Source organism: Empidonax traillii, unplaced genomic scaffold (assembly GCF_003031625.1).
Source record: "Empidonax traillii isolate 1590-97213 ecotype Southwest subspecies unplaced genomic scaffold, ASM303162v1 scaffold448:size1359114, whole genome shotgun sequence".
NCBI lineage: Eukaryota > Metazoa > Chordata > Aves > Passeriformes > Tyrannidae > Empidonax > Empidonax traillii.
The window spans coordinates 120,369-125,974 of NW_020955641.1; the positions used below are offsets into that span (position 1 = coordinate 120,369).

The 5,606-nt window shown below is 55.1% G+C and overlaps 1 long non-coding RNA gene across 1 annotated transcript in view; it reads right to left on the bottom strand.

Moving 5' to 3' along the window:
• The window catches only part of LOC114062968, a 16,945-nt gene extending 11,339 nt beyond the window's left edge, over window positions 1-5,606 (bottom strand). The window contains exon 1 of the long non-coding RNA XR_003572478.1: window positions 5,587-5,606. This is a non-coding gene — a long non-coding RNA (uncharacterized LOC114062968). The remainder of the gene's footprint in view (window positions 1-5,586) is intronic.

The window sequence follows — 5,606 nt, forward strand, 5'->3', positions numbered from 1 at the left end:
ACAGAACAAAAGTCACTAAAGTGTGAGGCTGGGTGTTTACAGGGAAAATTCCTCTCCAGGTGCCAGGTTTATTAATAGAAGGAGGAAAAAACCAAGGGGGAGAGGCAGGGCCACAGCTGGACAAGGAACATCTGGGGAAGGAGATGCTTTTGTGAGGGTGGATGGATTTGGGTACACGTGGGATGGGGGTGTGAGGGTAGGGGTGCAGTAAGCACCCATGTCCCCCTGCCACCAAGACTCCAGAGGGCTGAGTGGCCCTTGGAATGTCATGCCTTGGGCATCGCTGCGAGGCAGGGGGTCCCCAGCTCACCCAGTGGGACCCTGGCAGGGCTGATCCACATCCTTTGAAGTTTTCCCCATTAACTGATAGAAAACGGCCCCAAACTGGGCAGGATCCAGGCTGATGAACAGGACTCACTGTCAGCATCGCTGGAGGAGCTGGAGCTGCTGGGACACGAGGAATACAAGCTCAGCCAGGGTTCATGATGTGATGTTTGGGGCACCAACCCCCCCCCCCACCCCCCCAGCTCCTTCATGGGCTCAGGGACTCCCAGCAGTGCTGAGGGTGGCAGAGCTGTGCCCCCTGGCCCCCACACCACCCACCTCTTTAGAGTGCCTGCACACAGGCTGGCATTTGCACTTCCATATGTGATGCATTAGGATTTGTTTAGAAGCCCTTTATTGTCATATTTTGTTCTTTATTTCCTACAAATTCAATTTGCTGAGGGATATGTGCGGATTGTGAAATTATTTTGAGAATAGTTCCTCTGGGTTTTTTAATTTCCTTTGTATTAAATTTTTACAGTGTTTAAAAGGCTATGAAAAATTTTATATTAAAAAAAAAAAAAAAAAAAAAAAAGGAGGGCATAATTCCAGGAGGGAAAGGAGAAAAAGCTCGAGAAGGGCTGGCTGTGGGACCAGCCACTGCTGCCTGTCATGGCAGGAACTGGGGATAGTATGGCACAGATGTCCCCTCTTGCTCCCACTCCATCCTGGCTGGAAAACCAGGGCTTGGAAAGATGTGGCTGCTGCCTCAAAGCTGGTGCCGGAGTGGGACCTGCTGTTTGCCAAGGCCTGGGTTACTGTGGTTATTCCCACCACTCAGCCTTTCCCTTTCCATTGCTCCCCATGTGGGAGCAGGGCTGGGATCCTTCACCCAAGGCCATGGAGTTCTGCTGAGCCCCTGCCTGCCTTTCCAACCCCTCACAATCGTTCAGTGCAGACATGAAAGGCCATGGCCAGGCCCTGAAACCGCCCTCCCCTGCAAAGGATTCCCGACATGAAAATCTTCCCAATTATTCCTGAGCTGTGACTGTGGAAAGCCAAGCTGCCCCCCCACGAAGGGCTCCACAGCTTGGAGGCATTAGGGACCCCTTTCGCTGCCGGGGCTGCCGCCCTCCATCCCCTGCACTGGGTGTTTCCAGCTCCTCCAAATCACAGACACATTTTTCATCTCTGTTTCTACCACTGTCATCGTCATTGTTCCAGGGTGGTGCAAATTGGGAACTGGCCGTGCACTGACACTGCTGCTCCCTCCGCCTGCAGCCACCCCTGTCCCCAGGACCTGCAGGAGGTCCCGTTCTGGGGGATGGGCCAGGATGGTACCAGTGTCCTGCTGCCAATCCCCCGGGGGCTTTTGCCTGGTTCCTGTCACCGCCTGGCACGGGACCCCTGGCACACAGCATCCCGCCTCTCTCTGACGTGGTTTCCCCTCAGCATCCTGCCCGAGGCGTGCCTTGAGGAGGGTGCTGGGGCTGTGCTGGTGTCTGGCAAAGGTCTGGGGGAGACCTCTCCAGGGTTTTGTGGGGGCTGCAGCAGCTCAGCAGGTCTGGGGAGGGAGTTGGAGGCCTTGGGAATCATAGAATCATCCAGTTCCAGCTGCCTTGCCATGGGCAGGGACACCTTCCGCTAGACCAGATTGTTCCTAGCCGCTTCCAGCCTGGTCTTGAACACTTCCAGGGATTGGGAAACTCAAACCCAGGGCTGCAGCATCCTCTGTCTCAAGGGACCAAGGACAAGGACTCCCCTTTGCAGTGCCAGGGTGTCCACCCATCACTGCAGCCAGGGTGGTTGGTGCTTCTCGTCACAGCGCAGCAGAGGGGAAGGAGCTGATGTGGAAAATCATGCAGCAAGTTTTCTCCATTAATGACAAGGAAAAAGAAGAATCCAGAGAATGCATAGCTTCAATTGAGAGCAAGATGCCAGGGCTGCAGAGTTGTCTGGTGCAGTAGGATGTGCCGGAGAGTCAGCAGTGCTGGCCGTCTGGGAAGAATGACAGGCTGTTTGAAGAAGCTGGGAACAGCGCAGACTTCCAGGGATGCAGAGATGCAGGCATGCAGAGATGGAGGGATTCAGAGATTCAGGGATGTGTGGATGCAGGGATGCAAGCCCTGACCTCATGGCCCCTCTTCCCACCACACCCCCCTGCCCAGGCAGACCCTCTCCCCAGCCCCAGGGTGCCGAGGCCTCCTCAGCTCTGCTCTGCTCTGCTCCTCTGACCCCGCCAGGAACTTGGCAAAGCGACGGGAGAGGATTGCCGAGCAGAGCCCAGCTCTTGATCTGTTCTAGGAAAAGAGAGGCCACACCAAGGACTTTCTGAAATTCCTTCCTGAGGCCTTGGCTGGGAGCTGCTGCCTCTTTGCTGAGGCATTCAGACCCTGGCAGCACTGGGGCTCAAGCCCCGGCCTGGCCATGCCGTCCTGCCCCTTCCCAGCACACAGGTTTAGGAGCTGCAGCCTTGGCAAGGGCTCTGTGCCCCAGCCCGTGCCCCTCTGCAGGTGTCTGGGTGAGGAGCCTCCCTGTCAGCCACCTCCTGGCCCCCCTTTGCCACCAGAGTCACGAGGTGGTGGCTTCTCCAGGCCACCAGCGTCGCTCTCCCCGCCTCGCACTCGCAAATTCCTTTCACATGAACAGGAAATACGAGTCCTTCGCTTCTCTTTGTTTTTTCAGGGAAAAAAATATGTAAAAAAAAAAAAATAATCTAATCAAACGCTGTTTGTTTGTGGTCTTGGTGATCTCCAGTTGTTTGGTTGAGGGTGGAACTCAACGTGATGCCATTGGGATGGCCACAAACTGGGATACCCCAAACCAGCTGCAAAACCAGGCGTTCCCAGCCCTGCCATTGTCAGTAGAGGTGGGGCTCATCCCCATGTGGGGACAGACAGATGTCCCCACGGCCTCACTGGAACTGGGAGCACCGGAACCGGAGTGGGTTTGGCTGATGGAGCCGTTGCTGGCCCCGCTGCCGTTGGGCTAACTGGGAGAGGCTGGGAGCTCAGGGATTGCTGTGTGGTCTTCCAGGGGGGCTCAAATTAGCAAACCAGCATTGTTAGACAGCTGAAAACATCAGTAGCCTTTAATTATCTCCTTTTCCTCTGGGAGGAGGCATTTTGCACCCAGGGAGGCCGTGCCACACATCACTCTTTCATCACAGTGTGATGGGATTTTCCCCCACTGCCGGTGATTGGAAGCAGCCAAGATCCCGTGGCACATCCTGCTCCTGATGAGCAAGCACTGCTGTGCCAGGACCCTCAAGACCCCCACCCATGGGAAGCACTGCTGTGACCCTCGTGGGACCCCGTTCCTGGGTACGGCCTAGCACAGGAACATCCCTCCTCCTGTGAAGAGCTGATGTCTGTTTAGTCACCAGCCCAAGGGGACTCGGAGCAGCATCAGTTCCAGGAAACACGATACCCTCTGCACACCAGAGCACCCCCAGGCCAGGGCTGAGGGCTCAGCAGGAGGGACCCTCTGCCTGCAGGAAGGTGCTGGGACTTTACTATTGCAATGGGTGACGGGGTTGGTGCTGTTGGGAGCCTCCCAGACAGCCAAGGGAGAGCAGGGATGGATGGAGAGAGATGAGGGCACCAGGTCATTATGCCCCTCTCTGCTGTGGCCTCCCCTGAGCCAAGACAGAGCCTCTCCCTGGTAGGGAACCGTGAGATGCCATGGGGAGGAGAGGTGGCAGCTGAGAGTGCCCAGGGTGCTTGCGGGGCACGGAGGAGGCTGGGGATGTTTGGAAATGTCCTTTTTTTCTTCTTTTGCTTTCACAGTGCTGCATGCATTTTTTACTTCATTTAATCTTTTTTTTTTTTTTTTTCCTCAAATCCCCAAGTGAAGAATTCTTTCCATGAGCCAGATCCTGCTGCCACGGCTCTGCGCCCGGCCATGGCACTGGGGACTGTCCAGGGACTGTGCCCCTGTGTCCCTCCTCTGGCTGCAGCAGCACAGATGCTCAGGAGGAAGAGTGAGGCTCAGGACACCCCACTGGCACCCTCCCTGCACTGCTTCAGCTCCCACCCCAGCCCCCTTCTCTTCCCACTCTTGCCATTCGATGCTTTTTGGGGTGATGAACCTCCTCTGTGTGCTTTGAGTGGGAACTGCCTGCAACCCATTTGAAACAGCTCAGACTTTGTCTTTATTCCAGCTCCTGAAAATTGAATTTGTTAGTGGCATAAACAGGATATAAAAGGCTGAAAAAACATGAAAAAGGAGAGGGGAATGTTTTTCTCCATGACTTTGCCTGTGACCTGTGAGGACCACATCTCTGGCACCCCTGCATATTAGTCAAACTCCTGAGGGCAAACAGCCCCCAGGAACCAGCTCTGTCCAGCATCACAGGGCACTGCTGATCCTGGAGTTTTTTAATACAAAGGTCACAACTTCTGCTCTTTTCTCTTTTTTTTTTCCCCTGGTGTTCTCCAAACTGACGGTGGTTTATGGTGCTCTTTGACGTCAGCCACAAATGGGGCTGCCAGGTGGTAATAATTTTCCTGAATGTCGGCTAAATACAATTATCACTCTATTTTCACTTCAGAAATATTGAAGTTTGTGTTCCTCCTGTTATTAATTCTGAAAAAAAACAAAACCTTTACACTTCACCGTGGCACACGGCCCTGGGGCACCGGTCACTGCAGCAGGGCTGGTGATCATGATCCACGCTGGCCCTGCTGTGCCACATCCCCAGGCTGTGCCGGAGGGGAAGGGTGGGAGGCAGAGCCCAACAGACACAGGGACAGAGCCAGGAGCTGGGATGTCAGCAGGGTGAGGACACAAGCCCAATACTGGGATGGTGAGGATGGACCGGTGTCCCCGTGGGACACCCAAAGCCCCGATTCCCACTTTGTGGACTACAAACTTAAAATGGGTGTTTCCCATTCCTGTGCCAGCACAACAGGGTCCATAGAAGGACAAACTCCTAGACAGGCCGTTTCCTCCTGGCTTGGTGTCCAAAGCATGAGCACATCCCTGCAGCTTCGGCCAGGGCAGGCAGGAGCTGAGGAGCCTCCAGCTTTTGTCACGGAATGATCAAATCCTGCTGCCAGGGTCCACAAGGGTTGGAATGATACGAAGGTCCAAGTTCAGCTGCAGCCAGAGGATCCAGGGCAGTACCCAGAGCTGGCACACTGGGGTTGGATTTTCAGCAAAATGGCTTAAAAGTAAACTCCGAGACAGAGACACCATCGCAGCCTTCGGCAGCTGAGTCCCAGATGGGCGATTCCAACTCCAGCATCGGGCTCTCAGCCCTGGCACATGCTGGGGTGCAGGTGCAGCCACAAACCCCAGGTTTTCCTTCCCTGAGGGCACTCAGATGGGCACCCCACTCA